General features: G+C 40.5%; 1 long non-coding RNA gene across 1 annotated transcript in view; it reads left to right on the plus strand.

The window, feature by feature from the left end:
- Positions 1–354: 354 nt before the first annotated feature.
- The window catches only part of LOC141993564 (uncharacterized), a 261,300-nt gene continuing 240,533 nt past the window's right edge, over positions 355–21,121 (plus strand). Inside the window, exon 1 of the long non-coding RNA XR_012640891.1 lies at positions 355–512. This is a non-coding gene — a long non-coding RNA (uncharacterized LOC141993564). The remainder of the gene's footprint in view (positions 513–21,121) is intronic.

A 21,121-nucleotide genomic window follows, 5' to 3' on the forward strand; every position in this document is an offset into this window, starting at 1 on the left:
AGCATGTGTAATTTGTTCCAGAGTAGTGTGTTTGAGTGATATGCTTCGGTCTCCTGCTTAATCTCCAGTGGCCCAGTCATCGAATTGGATATACAGTGACATCTGTTTAAATATGTTTTCCATACAGTGAAGGACCTGCAGGCTGTGTCCACGCCACTGAGGGAAATAATGGACATTTCCATTATAGTACATTAGTCCTCAGAGAGAGAGAGAGAGAGAGAGAGAGATAATCCAGCATGATCCGGATCCTACAGAATCTCAAAGAAAATGCAAAGCTTTTCTGCAGTCAGCAATGAATTTGCAACTATTATGAGTACCTTCGCTTGCTATCTGCCTGAGGTTTTTTGTTCTTTCAAGGAATTATAATGCCTCTGCAACTCAGAACTAATTGACAAATATCTGTTTTATTATCTTCACTACATTGATATAGCTTTTGCCAGCCTGAAATCAACTGGGCAGTTTGTGTGTGCGCGTGCTCTCTGGCATGATGATTATAGTGAAGAAGTAAAAAGGTAGGTTTCCTTTGTTTCTGTAGTACTGCTAGGAGAAAAAATTATGGACCAGATCCTCAGCCAGTCTAAATCAGCATAGCTCCATTGACTTCAATTTACCTGTGCCCATTTACACTTGCGGGGAGTCTGGTGGTATATTTGTAAGAGAGAAGAGTTAACATGGCTCAGATGGATATGTGGATACGGAGTTTTTAATGTCTCTCTTTTTCCGAATAGTTTTCTGTAACTCTAGCACTTAAGTGCATAGAAAGCAAATATGACTATCACTCACTATGATTTATTTCCACCAGTGTGGAGCAAATAGAAAAGAATCAAGCTACACACTCAATAATCTCATAGGCAATACCAAAGAATTATTGCAGTGTTTCTGTAGCACAGTAAAAAAGGATATACTGTTGATTTATTGCAATAGCATTATAATATTCTGTGTTTTCTATGCAGTTTTTATATATCCTAATATTTAGTTGGCTTCTAGAATAGATATTGTTGCTGAGCTGTACGTAGTGTGTCTATGGCCTTGTCTATACAGCAGTGATTTGTGTGTTTAACCTCCCCATGTAGATACAATTTTACCAAAATAAGTGTCCACATAAAGCAATATATTGGATTAATGATATCCGTATCACTGGCAAAACTTGCCCATGTAGGCAAAGCCTATATTAAATTTATATTGCAACTCATCACCTTAGTATCTGAGTGTCTGCCATGTTAAAATCGGTAGTAAATAGCAAAGTCCTAGTGGACTACATGTAGTCCACGGCTTGCCTCCTTTTTTGAGGTTAAAAACTCTGCTTTGGATGGAGTTTGTTTTCTGTTTGTTGGATTGGATTGGTTGACTTGTTCACAGATTTTTAAGGGTTTTGGGGGGCAGGAATATATGTTTTGGATGGATGGGTTTGTCATTGGTGTGAGTGTAATACTTGCTATGGCAGGTCTATTTTGCAGGGGATGGTTTTGCACCACCCCCTAAAAATGGTGAGACTGGCTTTGAACTCCTTTTGGAAGTTCATTCCACAGCCCTATCCCATCAACCAAGAAAGTTTTGTCACCTGGTGTGACGCTGATAGAGCAGGTCTCAACTCATGCTAAGGCCGTAGGTATCAAACTGACATAGCTGGAAACCAGACCAGCTCACCTATATGATGACTATGTTCAAGATAAGAATTAGACTTTTAAGGATGTTTACTGTTTAGACTCTCTAAAATTATTCTAATTTGCTGCATCCATTAATCTCACTTACAACGTCTGTATCCCATGCTACAAGGTAATATGGAACTTTGGCATTATAACTGTAAAAATGCCTGCTCTGAAATTGTGAATCTAGGCAGGAGGAGGGATTCCTCTGCCCATCAAGGATGATTGAAAACTAAGTGGGCCATTTGTAGAACATCAGGATACAGAGTCTTTATTAATGGTCCCCTCGCACCTGTGAAGGTTTAATGTGCAAGAAAGCCCATCCCATCAGCTTGAATGCTGGAAGAAGGGGATAAAACATGGACGCAAGAAAATTTTCTATCCCTCTTTGCTGTTTGGACTCTCACAGGGCTGGAGCTAGGAAACACAAGCAGAGATCCCCCAGGGTCAACCTGGGATAGCCCTAAAAGACTTTCAATGCTAGCGGATTACTACATCTGTCACCTTTTGGAACCATAGACTGTCACTCATTTGTGTATACATACGGTATCTGCTTTACCCTGTAAATAACTCCTTAGTTAGTTTATTATAGGATTGGCTACAAGCGTGGTCTTTGGTGTGAGATCTGAGCTACAAATTGACCTACTATAAGTGACTGACTGGCCTCTTGGGACTGGAAGCAACCTGTATCTTTTGTGATCCTTTGATGTGTGGCAATGAACTATTACTCAGTCCAGCTTGCCTGATTGGCAAGGTAGACTCGACTGCCCAGGGGGACTGTCCGTGACTCCATGGTAAGACTATTCTAGTGCTTCAGGAGTTCACATTTGTTACTGGGTTGGTGAAATCTAATTATAGAACATATCACCCCTGTGGGGTGTCTGCCCCGCTTCCTAACAGTCTGCCCTGAGGTTGGCACACTCAGTCATGAACCATTGCAGGCAGCATAACACTGGCTCTCTCTCACTTCTTGTCCTGGGTTTTCTCATTTGTGTTTTGGCATCCAGTTCTTTTTCCCAAGTGGTCACAGTTTGTTTTATAACACAACCATATGTATGAGTAGTTTTAAATAATTCCTTCAATGGTGTACTCACTTGCGTTTGTCAACACTCAATTTCCAATGCCGCCATATTGCCAATTCACCAACCTTTGTTAGGTCTCTGTGGAATTCCTCAGAGTTGTCTCTAATCTTGACTGACCAAAATGTGTCATATAGAAATCATGCAGCATCACTGTTCACTTCCTTTTATAGATCATTGATGAATTTTTCATGCAAGACCACACCAGTGCAGTATGGACTTCTGTAACACTCAACTGTCAACCTATTGTAAATGTATACTTTATTCTACCACACAATGGTTTCTATTTCCTCCTTTTTAGTTCATTTTCCCCACATCAGATGTCAACACCAAGCTTCTTAAAATATTGAACTGATTAGAAAGTGCCCTAAGCATAGAACACACACCCCCAATTCCCAGTAACACTTTGTCTTATCCCATAAAAATTAACAAAAGATAAACTGAGCTCCTGTTACTTCTTGGGCAATGAACAAGAATTTTTACAGATTAAAATATGTGCTAGTGTTAATTGGAGATTTCATCCCAAAGGAGTTCAAGGTGACTTTTGTATGCCATATATGCATATAAAATTATATATTCTTCTAATTTATTCATTTTCAATTGGTTATGAGCTCAATTAATACAGTAATGACTTAAGTACAAGTCTGACATCACTAGCTAATTAATGTTTTAATTTGTATCAATACTTTCAAGATAAATTTTCAATTTCACCTGGGAAACAGTAGCTTTTTAGTGTGGCTTTCTTTTTAAAAACTGGATCTTGTTTCATTAAAACTTGTAATTTTACGTGACCGGGGGTTTTGTCAATAAATATTTCATGGCAAGGGAACATTGACAAGGGGAAAATTTTTTATATTACCTCTATGGTCAGCAACTGGATATACTTAGCTGGAGGATGTGATATAACTCTTATAGTAAAGAACAATAGGTATGCAAATCAAAGGACATTGATCTGGATTAGTGAGGAGTGTCTAACGAAGTGGAAGCTAATAACAGTATTATGGCTGTAAGTTACAGGATATGCATCATAACTTTGTCATATATTTACTGTAACGGTTCCTTGCTGTATTTTACAATGTTAAGTTTCAATCATCTTGTAGCATTTAGATTTGCTATCACATGTTGTTGTATTTAATTTTATGGAGTAGGGGTGGGATTCCCCAAAGGGACTTAGATATTGTAATGCTGAGCGTCACATTGCCTAACTTTTAGGTGCCTAGAAAAATCACAGGATCAACACTGTGTGATTCTCAAAGTCAAGTCAGATGCCTAGGAACATATATAATCAATGGGGGGAGAGAGGTATGTTAGAATGCGATCCACAAAAGCCAGCACACTAGGTGCTGAAACTAGCTGATGGGAAAAGCTAAGACAGGTGTGTCCTAAGCCCTGCCTCCCTGCAGCATGGATTTAAGCACCTAGCTCTGTGTAAAAACGCATGAATGGGAACTCTAGGCCTGGAGTCAGGTGGCTTAGGTGCCTAAGACATTGCTTGAGGGAATGAGTTACATGCCTGCCTCACTCAACATGGAGCAAGAGGAGGTGCTCCTTTATAACATTTAGCTCAGTGGTTAGAGAACTCTTCTGAGGTGGGAGGCCCCTGTTCAAATCCTTTCCCCTCTTCCAGCAAGAGAGAGAAACTTGAACCTGTGTCTCCCACATCCCAGGCAAGTGTTGTACCACTGGGCTAAAAATGGTAAGGTGGGCCACCACTGTCACCTCTGGGTGGGTTTTGAACAGGATCCAATCCAGTAAACGGATAGAGCACACATACCGAACTGGGCATTGTATGAGTCTTAGGTGGCCGAACGCCTACCTTCCTCTGGTTCGTGATTCAGTCTGGGCTTAGGTGTAAGATAGGCATCCGGATGCCCAGAGGGAGACATTGCCTGTGTGCCTAGAGGCAGGAACGTGGGCACTTAGGGCCCTTGTGCCCTGAAAACAGAATTGTTGAGTTTTTGTTTAGGCATCTAAAGGGTTCAGTGGGAGTTGTGGATTACAGTGGAGCCAAAATCTGAGACCTAGGCACCTAAGTACCTTTGTGGATCTGGACCTAGGTCCTCAGCTGGTGTAAAGAAGAGTAATTCCATTGGTGTCAGAGTTATGCCTGTCGTGCTGTCTGGCATGGCTCATGACCTTGCGTGCCAACTGGGTAGGTATGCCCTAAGGTATGACCGTCGGGGCAGACTGTCAAGAAGCAGGGCAGAGACCCCAATCTGGTTGTATGGTCTAGAATTAGATTTCACCATGTAGTAACAAGTGTGAACTCCTAAAGCACTGTAACAATATTTTGATGGAGTCCCAGACAGTCCCCTTGGGCATTCTGGTCTGTCTTGCCAGCCAGGCAAGCTGGACTTAATGATGATTGGTTGCTATACACCAAAGATAATACAATATTCAGGTTGCTCCCAGTATCAAGAGACCAGACACTCCAGGTCAATTTGTACCTTAGATCTCATACCAAAGGCAACGCTTGTAGTCAATCCCTTAATAAACTATCTGAGGACATATTATCTAAGAAAAGAAATGAGTTTATTACACAATTAAAGCAGGCATGCATGCGTGTGTGTGTGTACACGCTCGCGCTCGCGCTCTCTCTCTCTCTGGTTTCAAAAAGTGACAGTTGTGGTAATCTGTCATCTCTGAATGTCATTTAGGGCTAATTTAGGTTGACCCTGGGGATCTCTACTTCTGCATCATAGCTCCAGCCCTATGAGAATTCAAATAGCAAAAGATGAAAATTTTCTTCTTCGAGAATTCAAGCTGATGGGACAAGCCCTTTTACATGTAGCCTCTTCAAGGCTGTAAGGGGGCAATTAATAAAGTCTTTGTATTGTGCTGTCCCACAATGGCCCATTTCATTTTGATAGGCCTTCTTCATAAGCAGGAGATGATCCCTTCTGACTGGGTTCACAGTTTCAGAGCATACATGTTTGTACAGTTACAGAGCAAAAACTTAAATATTACCTTATAGTATGTGATAAAGATATTTATAAATGAGATAAAAGCATGCAGCAACTTACAAGCATTTCATAAAGTCTGAACACAGTGTTATAAGTCCAATACCCATTTTAACCATACTAACACAGAGGTGAAAGTCTGGTTTCCAGCAATGAATTTGACTCTTGGCTGAGACCTAAAGAGGTGGTACCTGGTCTGCCAATGTCTCAGTTTAAATCTGTGGAGGATCTGGCTGTGCCATAGCTCTTGAAAGCTTGTGTGTATCTATCATGGTAACCGCTTTTATATGAGATCTGTGCAACATACCTTATTTTCATACTATGGAGCACATGTTGCTCACCTTACTCATATAAACACTCCCATAGTCTTGGAATTTGACCCTGTATGATGTCTTGTATTATACAGAATCATGTCATACTGCATAACTTTCTCCAACAGTTTCCTTAGGTGAATCAGTTCATTTTTTGCACTGTGAAGGAAGGGATTTAAAAAGTTAATGTCCTAGGTCTTGCTGTCCCTGGAAGCTATGCTGCCCCTTCCATGTTAGAAAGAGTACTTACTTTTTGCTATAATCATACTGCCTCTCAGTGCATCTTGCTCCTTCTGACATCATATGCTCAAGATTTCATTTGGTATGTAAATATACAGATTCTAAGCCTGTAGTCATTACTCAAGTAAAACACCCTTTATCTTCAGAAAGTAAAATCTGAGACTACGGTCCTTAGATTGCAGAAGATCATGGATTCCCCTTTTTGGTTTATCACATATGACAACTTCTCTAAAATAACTTCTTTATAAGAAAAGTGTACAAGTATGTTCAGCTAGAGGGGGTGCGGGGGAAGTCATTCACTTTTGGATCCAATAGAGCTCTATCCTATTGAGAGTGCTATAGAAACAATGACAAATAGAATGACACAATGCACCTGCAATAGAAATTGGCCAAAATAAGTGTTAAACTGTACTCCCCTTTCCCTTCTGAAAGACAGAGAACTGACCTGAGAAACACAAACTCAATATGGTTGCCAGCAAATTTGAGAGATGAGTTTTCCAGTTTCTATGACAGTCCTGAAAAATATTTGTGGTCTAATGGTAATGCTTTGAATTGGATTTTGTGTAGAGTGCTGATTTTTGTCAAGTAGATATTTAAGGGTTTTACAGTTAAGATTGCTAAGGCTATATAGATCTTTCAGTCAGCACAGCTCGACTCTTTTAGGTGAGTGGATGTTCTATTAAGAGATCTGGGCACTGTGTCTCAAAAGAGTGGACAATGGCTTTATTAAGTCATCTAAAGTTATCTATTTCTTCTGTATAACCTAAGGATTTAGCATTTTCAAAAGTGGATGTTGACTTAACTCTGCTTACATTTAAGCCAATGCTGAAATCTTCTGAAAATCTCAATCTTATACCATGTTCATCAGTTTGGCATTTAAAATCCTTAGGGGTGGTGCTGGAGAGAGGGTTGAATCGGCAGGCTGATTTTTCTCTTCTAGATATGATGGTTGATTGCTTAGGGTTTGTAAAATGTTGATTGCTTGGCGCTCATAAAATGTGAGATTATCAGACACATGTGAAAAGTATTAGAATTTGTAAAGAGTATTTGGCAGTAACATTATCAGGATCAGTTTTTGATAAAGAATATGTTGATATAACAAGATTTTTTTTAAATTATTTTTAATGTTTAAAGTTACAGTACGTATTTTGCCCAGATACATGAACACAAGATAAACCATATCATGATTCTGTATAAAAATCTATATTGAACTTAATTAAAATACTAATATGCAGCTATGATCTGAACAATTTCTATATTATTCTTCCTCTCCCCTACTTGCCTCTCATGCAAAAATATTTATTATAATAATATTGTTGGTTGCAACATATGTAAAATATTACAGCCCTATCTTCTTGAGAAGTAGAGGTGCATTGAGGTGTACCATCACGTTAATTATGCAGTTCCATAAATCAAATCAGTCCACAACATCAAAGCTGTATTTTTTTTCTCTTGAGGCGTCAAAAAATAAAAATCCCTTCATAGACTACATTGTCTATAATATAGACTATCTGTGAGGGACTGCTGTAAGGGACCTTATTGATTTGGTGTATTTGTCTCTCTGAATGCTGCTGTTGTACTTCTAAATTTCCACAATATTATTACATTGAATTACAGCTTTTATTGTACAAAATTATACAAAAATTGTCTATTTGACTGTCATGCTTGGGTAAAGTAAATTGTTGTTTTTTTTTTGTTTGTTTGTTTTTGGGTTTTTTTTTAAAGTTTTCATAATTCTGGAGTGCCTAAACAAACATTAATATCCCCAGGATGTCCTGTTTGGTGTGTAGATGGATCGCTGTAATCACTACAAGATTGAGCCCTAGAGCCAGCTTCTGATCACAGCCACACCAGGTGGTGGCGGGTGTGTGTGTGTGTGTGTGTGTGTGTGTGTGTGTGTGTGCGCGCATGCACGCAGTGCTGAATCCAGGGCTTATAATCAGGGCTTGTCTAAACAGCAAGTTATTATGCAGCAAGCTAGAGTGAGAATGTACAGCCCACCAAGTTGCTGTGCAGTAACTCACTGTGTGGACACTGCTACAGTGCAAGGAAAGTCCTTCCTACACTATATCAGTGTCTACACACAGTGTTGCCCCTTATATGAGGCAACAGGAGTCTCTGGATTCTACTGTGTTTGAGCTATGCATAGTTGCTGAAGTGGGAGGTTCACTTAAGGAAAGAAGATGGCAGTGGCAGAAGTCTGGTGCATGCTCCTTTCACCAGGAAGCGGAGGCAGAGGAGGCTAGCATGACCCCTCAAAAAGGCGGGATTGACCAAGACAAGGAGCCTGGGCAGGCCTGCTGAGGAATGGTCTGATCTAAGAACCACTGAAATAGAAAGGCATCCATTGACTTCATTGAGCACTGTCGGGTCCTCAATGCATTATTTCAGCAATCTCAGCTAGTTTAGGTCTAGCCACACACAAGAGCAGACTCCTCAACCTCCAAGCAAAAAACACTGAGTACCACAACATTGTCTGCCCTCCCTCAAGGTGAATCCTTCTGTAGAGTGCTGAGGACTCACTAGTTGCAGAGAGATACAATTTACACTCATCTGCATCATCTTCAGTGAATGTTAACCCATTTCTTTAAAGTGAATTTAGAAACTTAGCTTCATTTGCTTTAATGCTGATGTGGTGGGGAAAGTGGAATCTTTGCATCCCTGGCAGATCTTTCAGTAATCATTCTCCTGTAATATCATTAGTTGATAAGCATTTAAAACTGTGAATTGCTTTCCTTTCTCTTTTGAAAGTTTGTTAAAGTTACTCACTGTTTTTAAAAGTTTTATACTGATGTTTGAAACTTAATTTGAACACATTTGTGATAAATGAAGAGGGGAGACCCAGACAGCCAGCTAGCTATAAAATCCCTTTTAGTAACTGTTCTCTACTTGCTTTACCTGTAAAGGGTTAAGTCTCACTGTGATGTAAGGGTTAAAAGAAGTGAGTGCGCACCTGGGCAAAAGAGCCAATTGGGAGGCTAGAACTTTTTAAAATTGAAAGTAAACTTTCCTTTTGGCGGTCTGTTTGCTTCTCCCCGAGAACAACATAGGGCAACTATGCTGTAAGAAAATGGGGGCCAAGTATGAAAAATCATCAGTATCATACCTAGAAACTACTCATTTGAAATCCCAGATATGTAAGTAGATCGGGAAATGTCTAGGAAGATGCAATTAGGTTTATCTCTCTCTTTATTTCTTTATGGCTTGTGGACTCCTCTGTGCTAACCTCAAATGTTTTTGTTTTACTTGTAACCTTTAAGCTGGACCTCAAGAACATTATTGCTGATGCTTAATCCTTGTAAGTGTTTTAAAATCTAGCAATATCCTGAGTTTCCAGATGTATTTTCTTTTTGTTTTTGATAAAATTTACCTTTTTTAAAAAATAAGATTGAATTTTTGTGTCCTAAGAGGTTTGTGCACATGTTGTTTAATTAGCTGGTGGCAACAGCTGATTTCTTTTGTTTGTTTTTTTTCTTTCTCAGCTCTTCCTTGGAATGGGTGGGTGGGTGAAAGGGCTTGAGGGTACTCCACAAGAAGGAATTCCCAAGTGGGCCTTCCTGGGTCCACAAGGGGGTTTTGCACATGGGTGGTGGCAGCGTCTAACCATCCAAGGTCAGAGAAAAGCTGTAACCTTGGGAGTTTAATACAAGCCTGGAGTGGCGAGTATTAATTTTTTGAATCCTTGTGCCTCCCCCCACACTTCTGCACTCAGTGCCAGAGTGAGGAATCAGCCTTGACAACATTCAAAGAAAATAGAATCAAATTGACATTGGTAATTAAGCAAACTAAAAGAAAAAATACCTTTCAGAAGTATTTATGGTGAGATAGTATAATTTACATGCAAATGTCACTGTCGGTCATGTCAATAAAAGGATTTGCTTTTAAAGGATTTATAGCTAAACAGGCTTATTTCCACAAGTCTTATGGTGTCATTGATGCAAGGAGATCTCTTTTTTTTGTTTGTTTGTTTGTTTAGTAGTCACCAAATGGTGTACAATTGTTCAAGGTTTACTTCATGTTAATTGAATAGTTGCAACATTATTGCATCTGTAATTACTTAACTCAAACCAAATGGCTACGGATAATCTTTTGCTACTGAAGCATGGAGGATTTTTTACAGCATAATTTTATGCATGTCATGATTTCTTTGGAAAGAGTACTTGTTTGGTGCATATGTGATCATTTAGGGTCAGAGTGATTCCCAGAGTGGTTCCCAAAGACACAAGCCACAATAAGGGACAATGACCCATAATTCCCTTCCTGCTTTCCATTTGCTCCAGGAAGCTAGTAATTTACTACTCATACAGAGGAGGTGCAGCATTATTGAACCATTTGGTTCAAATACCATGTCAACTAGCTATTGTGTCACTACTGAGCAAATCCCTTCCAAAGTTTGATTAATAAAATAATTAGTCCAAATGATAAACACTTCAGTAAAAAGATAGATAACACATAGAACCTAAAGATAAGAAATCAAAGTTTACTACATTTCTACTATTAAATTAGAGTCCGTTGGGAGAAAACAAAACATATATTGCTCCAAGAAAAGCCGTAACCCACTCTTCTCCAGGCCTTGACTGACTGCCAGGAGGAACTCCCAAATCTTTCCAATTGCCATCCAAAGTGGGACAATCTGGAGTCATCTTAAGTAATGACAGGAGCAGGGTGCCAGGTCACAAAGTGGCAAGACAGCTTTTTCATGTACCATGTGCTGGATGATGACAGGAAAAAACTCCATACTGGTAAAACTGTGTACAAGCTCTTCATTAAGACAATCATTTACAGCAGAAACCACTAAACAAAACTACATGTCCTTGCATCAATGGCACCATTAATAGGTTTTAGTGGCTGGCAACTAGGGTTGCCAATTTTGGTTGGAGGTATTCCTGAAGGTTTCATCACATAACATAATTTCTAATTAAAGATTAATCTGTAATTCCTGGAGGCTCCAGGGCAATCCTGGAGGGTTGGCAACCCTACTTGCAACCTGCATCGACCTTGGAAGGAGAGATGCTGGTGGGAAGGAGGGAAGAGTTTGTCAACCAAAACCTTCACCTCACATATAGATGTGGAGGCTTGCTCTGGCTTTCATTTCCATGCAATCTTGAACCTACTCCACTGAGCATGCTGTTCTGCCAGATCTTTCTGTTGCAGCTCAGTGAAGGAAGGTGGCTGCAGTTGCTTGTACTGATGTCACTTGTGGAATATTGGGCCAGTTCTGCTGATTGGGCAGGGAGAGACAGAGAATATATCAATCCCGACCTAGGTTCTAGGCTGGGGAGAAGAAGAAAGTAGACAGGCAGAAGTTCTTGCTCTGTGCATTGCCAAGGTATCCTGCACAGGGAGGTAAGGTGGAAGTGCTTGCTCCTTCTTACACTCCTGCACGCAAAGTCTAGGCCAGAATCTAGCTCTTACGGAGTATTATATGCAGACTAAAGACTGCAGAATATCACTGCAGCACATTATTTCCTGTAAGAAACATAACCCTCAGTTAAAGCTGTCAGTCTCTTGCAAGATAAACTACAGCTATTAGGGCAAATGGGATCGGACGTTGTTTTTACTGCAGTAACTGAATTTAAACTGGAGGCATAGTAAAATAAAATGTGTTCTTTGTATATGAATTAAGAGTAGCCTTAAGCAAAAATAACTCCTTTAGACAACATATAACCAATTAATTCTGCTCAACAGTTTAAAGTAGTGCCTGACTGTTGTAAATTCTCCTTTCAAGGCCTATACATTCCACATAGGCCTCAGGAATACATGTGGACTAAGATTTTTAAAGGTGCCTAGGGGTTGCGATGCACAACAGTCACTTAAAGAAATGGGTTACACATCTAAATCTCCAAAACACTTTTGAAAAATTTACTCCGGGTCTCCTTCCCTGAAATGGTGTTTCTGTCGGAGTGCCCATTTAGAAGCTGAAAATTGTTTGTCATCTTTCTCCATCCCTCTGACTTTTTAAAAATATTTTTTGTGAATGGAGTTTGGAGAAAAAAAACCCACAATGGTTGGGATTAGCAATGAATTGACTTTGGCCATGAACATTCAAGCAATTGAGTTTACCTTTCATGAAAGCAAGTGACTTGAGTATTTTGCATTGGGAATGGTATTTTATAAAGGATGCGATGCTATTGGATTCAGTCATGGCAAAAGTATTCCCCAAACCTCTCTCCAGAGTTGTGGCATGAACAGTGAGCCACACAACAGTCTAACCCTTTGCAATTAGGATTGCACGTGTGTCTGTGTGTACGTGTACATGTATTACTCAATGTTGAACTCACTTGCTGCCTGCATCAGGGGCAGTGCAGAAATGTATCTCCCAGTGGGAGCAGTGGCTGAATTTCTGCCTTAGTCTGCCATGAATCCAACCCCACCTTTGGGATGTCCTGAATTACAAAGCAAGTCTATGAGGGACTCCTCATGTAGGAAATCTAAGGGCTGCAATTGTGCCTGACCACTGCACAGAGATGAAAGCAGTAGGTATTTCTTGTGGTCTTCCTCCCTCTTAGGCTACTTTTGAACAGCCAGGTAAAATCTGGGCCAGAATGAGCACATGCTCAATATGGAGCAGCTATGACTGCCAGGAATGTAGTGACAATTCTGTTTTACAGGAGAATACAGTTTTTTTGAAGAAAAAACTAAGGTTTGCTGCTGCTTCTGCAAGAAAAAACTAAAAGAACAGGTGACTATGTCAACAAGGGCCAAAGGATAAGCAGCTCTGGTGTCTAGGGGTGGATTCAGTGTAGGGAATGAGTATTTTAAACTTTTGTTCGTTTTTGTTTTTCATTGCAGTAGTTTTATCAGTAGCAACAATATGCCAGACCTTGCTGAACTGAGTAGCACTAAAAGGAACACTGGGTTCACGCAATTCAGCAGAGCAATCTATGGATACTTCAGTCAAGAGGAAATAAAGGAGTGGAGCAATTTTAGTACGGGGACAAACATTGTCGAAGGATGATAGACGTGTTGTGTAGGCTAAGGGGAAAAAATGACTTTTTAAATATTTCCCAAAGATCTGTATCAAGTACCACCATATATGTTTCTAAAGGAGAACTGTCATCAGCATAAGTCAGTTACAACATGGCCCATACTATATAACTTCTGTAGAGTTCTACGTAACTGATATTGTGTGCGCACACAATGGGGGCAGATTTCTCATTTATGTTAACAGCCCTCTGTTTCATCCCACAACTCAGAAAAAATGTTTACAAGAATATTGATATTCATTTCCCTGGGGTGGGTTACGGGGGGAGAGGGAGGTAGATTGGTCATGGACATTTGAAAGTTATAAACCTTAATAAATAAATAGACTTTGAAAAATTTTATCCAGGTTTATTTAATAGTAAAGTCTGTATTAGTTATGATTCAGATCAGATATTATTCTTTCAAAGTTTAGGATTTCCTAAACACCCATGAATTATTGTCCTATAAAACTATGAATTTGCTAATACTGATAAAGTTATATCTAGGTAATTGTATTTGGTCCTGAAATACTATAAAGAATGAAGCAATATTCTAAGCAATAAGTTGCATATACTTCCTATATTTAATATAGAACTGAACCCCACACTGGAACAGGGTACCCATCATCTTCACTGGACCCCGAGAACAGACACCATTAAATGAACCACATGAGATCTCACACCCTTCATGCAATTACTGTGTGTGTATGCACTGAGAAAAAATTACATTAAAACTCTGCATATGGCTCATAGCCTACATTTCCCAGGGAAATGTACCTCAGGCAAGGCCTGTTTAGTTCAGGAAAGAGGTGTAAAATTTCTAAATATCCATAATCTTGTTTGTTTGCTACCTCTCCCTAAATTCATGCCCCTCCCTGAGAAATAAATAAATAAATAACTTCTTCAAACCCTGCTCTTGACTATAACTGTTACTTGGATCAAGTGAATGGAAAGAATGTGATATGATTTATGTGAACACTAACAACAAATCAATACAGCTAGAATTCCAAATGTTCGAACTCCAGTTATGGAGTACTTAGAATTACTCCTGAGCAGTACATAGAACAAACAAACAAAACAAAGTATCACAACTCTGGAAAAATGTGTTCCGTAAACTTGAATGATGAATGCAGGTAAGGAAATCCTCACCTGCATGTTCACAATATTTCCTTTGTGAATTATTCACACAGCTGGTTCTGGTCATTTAACTGTTCATTTTACCACTGGATGTGTATTAATGTTCAGTTGTGTAGAACTACTGTAAATTAGAAGGGAAGGAGAATAATTACTATATTGATGGTTAATACAGAATGGACTAGAAACCCCAGCTGAGGCCAGTAGGGATGATATGCATGAGGTGATATGGACATGGAGTTTGTTTGACCAGTGATGAACCACAGTTGCTCAACCCCTTAGTGGAAGGGGACAGCCTGATTCAGAAACTGATTAGTTTTAATTTCAGTTTTAGTTCTGAGCAGAGGAAGTCCATGATTAACTCCTCCTCCTCCCCACACAGGGAATCTTTGCACGGCTATGGGATCTAATACATGGGTCAGGCAGAGATCCGGTTTGGTGCTTACTACTGAGAGCCAGCCAAGACCTCTGCAGAGCTTGGGAGCCAAGAGAGGATCCTGCTCCACCCACAGGAAAAGTTTCAATAACTTTGGCTTAATCTGGCCAGTATTCCCAGTGCAGCAGTGCTTGTCTCCAGACTGCTCCCCAGAGTACCATGTGCCTGGAAAGGTGCCAGAGACGGGGCATGAGATTGGGTTGCCAGTGTCCGGTTTTCAACAGGAACACCTGGTCAAAAAGGGACCCTCCCCAGCCTGGTGAAAATGAGCAAGTGATGGAGGGAGGGGCGTGGGGCCTTGGAGAAGGGGCGGGGCAAGGGTATTCAGTTTTGTGCAATCAGAAAGTTGGCAACCCGAGTTAGTAGAAATTGGAAAATTTGTTGATATTTGTTGATATTTCAGTTCTTCTTACTTAGCTCTAACCCTTTCCTTTGCAGATCCTGTTTTCCTGCTCCCAATTAAGTCCCCCTTTGTTCTATTGTGGTTTTGGGTGTCTCATTTCCTTGCTGTGGGTTTGTGTAAATGTACTTTGTTTCTTGTGTTTTATAAACCTTGCCAGCAGGAGTAGCCTTATTCTTGTGTCTCAGGCACAGGAATTGCCTTGACTGGAGGTACTAGGCATTACAAACCCACATCTCCAAAACAGGACCCACCCACACAAGTAGCAAGCCCAGGAAGAAGGTTTGAGCCAAACCTCAGGATAGGGGCTACATTTGGAGTATTACAAGTACTTTCAACACTATTTATTTTAAAAAAAATTATTTAATGAAGTAAGATTATATAACACAGGTCCCTAAAGATGCTGCTTACTGGTTAGTTACCTATAGGCAAAAAATAATTACTTATTAGTGAATGTCTTCTGTTCTTTATTGCAATACTGTATAAATATATGAATTTACTCCTATGTAATGACAGAATATATTTCTCTTCTGCTGTTGCATATGATGTACAATACTCATTTTTGTCTGACTCCCTCTGCTGACATATTCTTCTGCACCAGTTCAGCTAAATTCAGAAAGCGGAAGTTAATGTAAAGCTCTTCTTCTGTAACTCATCTACCCTAAAAAGTAATAGAAGTTGCATGTGCAAATGTGTATCATGAGGCATTAATTAGTTCACTGGTTCTCAATCTTTTTACCAGAGAGTCCTTCTTTTATCAAAGGAAATAAACTAGGAGGGGTGAGAGTCAAGACAGTAATAGGAAAGGGATGGCACTTCCCCTATCTTAGGAGCAATGAGAGGGTAGATATAGTCCATCTGAGCAGCCAGGGAGAAGCATGCATTTCTGTAAACATCAATCTGAAATTATCACCCACACATTGGCAGAGGAGTAGAAGGGAGTTCAAAAGCCAGACTGAAAAACATGATTTGATCTTTTAAATCTTATTTTCTGGGCCAATTTCATGATTTTTGGGTGACTGACTCAAATTGTTTGATCTCTGGGTGTTGGTAATACTGCAGATACATGTGTGTGGCTGTGTAATATATGCACCATAGCCCTTATAAAGAGCTATGAACCACCTAAGGAAACAGCTTCCTATGGTGTCAGCTTTTTGTTTTTTTTTGGTTTTGTAAATTCTGCTTCAATGATTTTGCAGAAATAATCAGAGTGGACTTCAATTGTGCCATATGTCCAAGTGTGAGGGATCCTGTGGAATTGCGCCATGGCGAGGCACTCAGGCAGGAGCTTCCTGCTTCTCCATGTCAAGAGGGGCAGCTCACTCCCCTGGCCAGTCCTGCCTTTGCAGGACTCACAGCACAACCTTTTCTCTGACTCCTAGAGAGTAGGGTGTGAGTAGACTCTGTGCTGCCTTGAGCACTGGGTCTACTATAGTGTTTAGTCCTTACATGAGTAGCACGGGCAGGGGAGGTGATTACCAAGGCTCCTGGTGCCTGCTCCTATATTAATATGGTGCAGACATTATTTGTTGGTATTAACCATGCTGCGAATAATTCATTATTGTTAATCAAACAGACTCCAGGTCTTTAAATAAACAGCCCATTTAGATACAGTGAGATATTCCCTTTAGTAGAATTATCTCACTAAGAAATTCGTTGTAAGGTAAAATAGTTAATTTGAATAACATATTCCAAGGGGACTCTACCGCTATATATTTGCCTTGTTAAATTTCTGTTATGGGCTTTCAATAGATGTTTTAAGTAGATTATTAGACAGATTAAGTCCAGCTCCTCTCTCTGCTTTTAAATTGAACAGGATGAAAGAAGTGAATTGATTTGGTACATGCAAATTATCCTGTATGTATATTATAGCAGAAACAACATTCAGGAAAACAGGTCATAAATAATTATACACAGACACTGTAATCCCAGATGCTTCTGTTTTAGTGGATTATTTAATCTATTAACATAGTTCCTCAAAATCCAGATTTAATGCTTTCTGTGACCCTCAAAATTGGATCCACAGTTAAAGGTGTTTTTAGAATCATCCATATGGTATGCAGGTTGCAGTGTTCAGAGACATCTACTGTATAAATGTACAGAAGTCACTCCGTTGGAATTAAACGGTGCTGCTGTAATGGAATGTTTTCTGTGTATCAAAATAACTCCGTAGGCAAAGAACTCTGGTTAGAGGGGCTGTGTTCTTGGATGAGATACTGGCTACACGTACTGAGACAGCATAGTCGTCATCAGCTATCTCTATTCAGCCATACTCTGTAAAGCCTTGAACATTTTTCTGTCAATATAAAACATATTCTGCATTATCGGGAACTATCAGTAAAATTCTCAGACAATAATTCATGAAGCTGGAATTTAGTTTTTATGCATATCGATAATAGAAAGAAATAGCTAATATTGAATATATATTTAATACAATTTATAGATTTTTTTAAACTTTGGTAAGCTGCAGAATTGTATATTTAGTTACATTTTTAAAAAGTTGTTAGAGATGCGCAGTTATAGGTATCCCTATACCCTTAACTCTGCCCTTGCCATACAACCCAAAGAACAACTAGAAACTCCAAAAATACCTTAAAATTGGCAGAAGCTGCTGTAGACTTCATTGTGTTTGCGGTCAGCATTCAGAGGTCCAAACCAAATAACCATGTATTGATCTAAAAATGAATAAAATGGAGTGCCTGGGACAGTGACAGCCCTCCCATCAGTCCTGGATTTTGTGGGACTGTCTTGTTTTGACCCACAAATCCCTCTGTCCTCGCTGAAGCAGCTCCCACTGCTGTGCTCTGTTCTCTGCTTGCTCTGCCCCTCCCGCTCCCAGAGGGCAGGACCCATCCTGCTTAAGTTTAGTTACTTGAAATGTTGTGAGGTATGCAGTGTGCTTGTGTGGGGGGGATTGGTAGGAAATTCAGAAACACTGAATGTGGTTTCCTCAATTTTGCAAGTTTTTAAGATTTTTCTATACAAGTCTCTGTATCTTGTATTTTCTTTTCCCCCTTTTCCTATGGACAGGAAGAGTTTTATATTCATTGGGAGATCGATCTTTTAGAGTACACTTCCTCTTCTTCCATCCGGTGTTGCTGCTCCATCTACTGGCAGGATGTCTAAGAGCCCCAGGAAATTCTTCAGCCAGACACTTCTGCTTCTCTCATTTCAGATGCTTTCTGGCATCATTTAACCAGGCAGAGAGAAGGGGAAATCTAATCCATTTATCTAATCCATGGAGAAGGAGAGGAGGGAGCATTCTTCCCTTTGCTTGGAGTAGAGGAAGAAAAGCTATGCTGCCTTTTGCTTCAAACCATGCAGATCTGCTTTCCCATCTATTGAGAGTATCGTGTGTGATTCATCTCTAGTTTGGCCACAGCTTCAAACCTGAGAGCGGATCACATATGACGCATCAGGTGGAGTGATTTAGTGCTGGCAAAGCAGTGTGGTCACCTGGGAGTTGTTACAGAAAGAAAGCTAATTACAGCTGCTTGGCTTTTAAAGTTTCTCTGCTTCCTTCTGTACCTCAGCCACTCTGGTGAGATTCTGAAAACAACCAGCAGCTTCACGCACCTGCCAAATGCAACATATCTTTGATGACACTGTCTCTGTGACAGGCAGCCAGCATGGTAAAAACCAGACCCCTGCCAACCTTCTTTTTATTTTCAATATATATTGAGCTCTCAGATCAGTCAAGTTCCAGGGCCTTGGCAATAAGTTTCCTTACAAAGAGGATCACATTTGTTGTTTCCTCTTTGTCAGTATCTAGTATCAGGCTAGTATTTCTTGTCTGAATTTCGCATTCAGCCAGCCCCAGACACATTATGGTCTCAAGTGGAAACTATCACACTGGTAATGTCTCAGACTTGTCCCAGTGGATTTTGTGTCCTGACAGTGGTACTAAATCCTCAAGAGACCCAGCTGAGTTCTCCAGTGCTGTAAGCAACAACATACTATTTGTGTGCTAAACCATGTTTTTTATCGTGTTGCCTGTACTCTACTGTTCAGCCTTCACAGCTGCCAATCTATGACAGATGCAACCATGTGTGACAAATAACCAAATCATGGAACACCTGTGTTTTGTTATACATTGCACCATAGCTGACAGATTATAATTGTTTTAACGATACCACCTGCTTTTATATATTTTGTTGTTTGAATCGGTTGAAACAGCTGCATAAAAAAAGAAATAGAAAAACAAATTCATCATATGGAATCAGAAAGGCTAACCTATGTGGTGAGAAGTAGCTTCAACCCTGTAGCTAATGCAGCACAGACCTCTACCGCTTCAGCTGAAGAAATAAACATCTTGTATAGTGTATGGGTGGCCCACTAGTGGGGGATGTGACACACGCTTTGCCGTGGGTTATGCATCTATTTACGATAGCAGCTGAATGTTGGGGACCAGGATTCCTGAATTCTATTCTGGCCCCTACAACAGCAAGGTCTCCTAGTCCTTACAGCAGTAGTGCCCAAACTTTTCCTGTTGCGCTCCCCCTTACCAGTAATGGAATCTGTCCACGCACGCCCCCTCCCTCCCCTCACCCCCCATTACTGCACTGCCAAAGCTTCCTCAGCAGAGGAGCTTGGGCTGAAGGTGGAGCTGGGGGCAGAACTGGCCTGGGGGCAGAGCTCGGCTGGCTGGTGGTCCCTTCCTGGGGGCTGTCCCAGGCCCCCTCTACATGCCCCCGAAACATTCCTCTGTGCCCCCTAGGGGATTGCACCCCACAGTTTGGGGCCACTGGCTTAGAGCAAGCAAATTTCCTGGGTTCTTTTTCTGGCATTGGGTGTCAAATTTCCTGGGTTCTTTTTCCGGCATTGGGAGAGGAGTCTGGTATAACTGTTAGAACAATGATTACAGACACAGGATAGCCATGTACATAGATCTAGCATTCTTGTTCTGAAAAGCAGTGTGACTGAGTGAGTGGGTCTGTCATATTAGACACATTGGTCCTATTCCTATTTCTACAAGAATCATCCAATTGTAGGTCTGGACGGGACCTTAAGAGGTGTTACCAGATGTGCCCATTACTTTGGGGTATGCTCATTTATTAGGGTTACTTTTCAGGGGGGTGGGGGGTTCTGTAATTCTATCAATGTACTGCTTGTGTCCCTTGTGTTTTCATATGGAGCTCTACTTCTCCCTTCTGCAAGTCCTCTCCCAATGGAGCTATCCTGCAGGGGCTGGGTTCCTCCAGCCCCAGAACCGGATGAACACACACACATTAACAGAGCAAGTCTGAGTGGACTGGGTCAATCTGCACTTTCAAGCTGACCCCTTATTTGTCCCTGCACTCAGTGGGCTGGGTCAAGCAGCACTTCCAAGCTGCCACTCTCATATGTCACATGTTCAGCACGTTCCGCACGTTCAGCACGTCCCTATCCCCACTTTCACGTTACAATTGTACTGGTAGTAACCCCGTTGATAAGCGAACCCCACAGTATTTTTGGACACTTCAGGGATCTTTAGCTTAGGTAAGAGAAATGTTTCTGCAGAGTAAATGTGGAAGCTAAAAACACAAAAGGGTAAAGTTCAGAGAGAGAGAGAAAAGCAACCAGCTTAACCATAAAAGTTACTTATTGAATAATAGTGATAACTACACAAGGAGAGCCTAAACCAACATAAGTTACATTATTAAAGGTTACAAAAGTCATATATAGAAAACTATACCTGATCAAACAAGTTAGGGTTAGAAAGTTATACCTGAGGTAGAAAAGAAAACACAGAGAGAGAGGGATCTCACCAGTCCATGAAGCTTGAACTGGTCGGGGTTCCCAGGTGATGATGGTAGCTCAGGGTCCTGAGTGCTGCAGACAAGCAGAGCCCTCAGCACAATCAGTTAGGAGAAGATGAAATCCCAGTGGAACGGATACAGAGTTTGGATCCATGCATCAGAACACTTACTGGAGTGTGAGTAGGGTTTTGTAGGGAAACAACAATGATTCCAGG

This window comes from Natator depressus, chromosome 9 (assembly GCF_965152275.1).
Source record: "Natator depressus isolate rNatDep1 chromosome 9, rNatDep2.hap1, whole genome shotgun sequence".
NCBI classification, from domain to species: Eukaryota; Metazoa; Chordata; order Testudines; family Cheloniidae; genus Natator; species Natator depressus.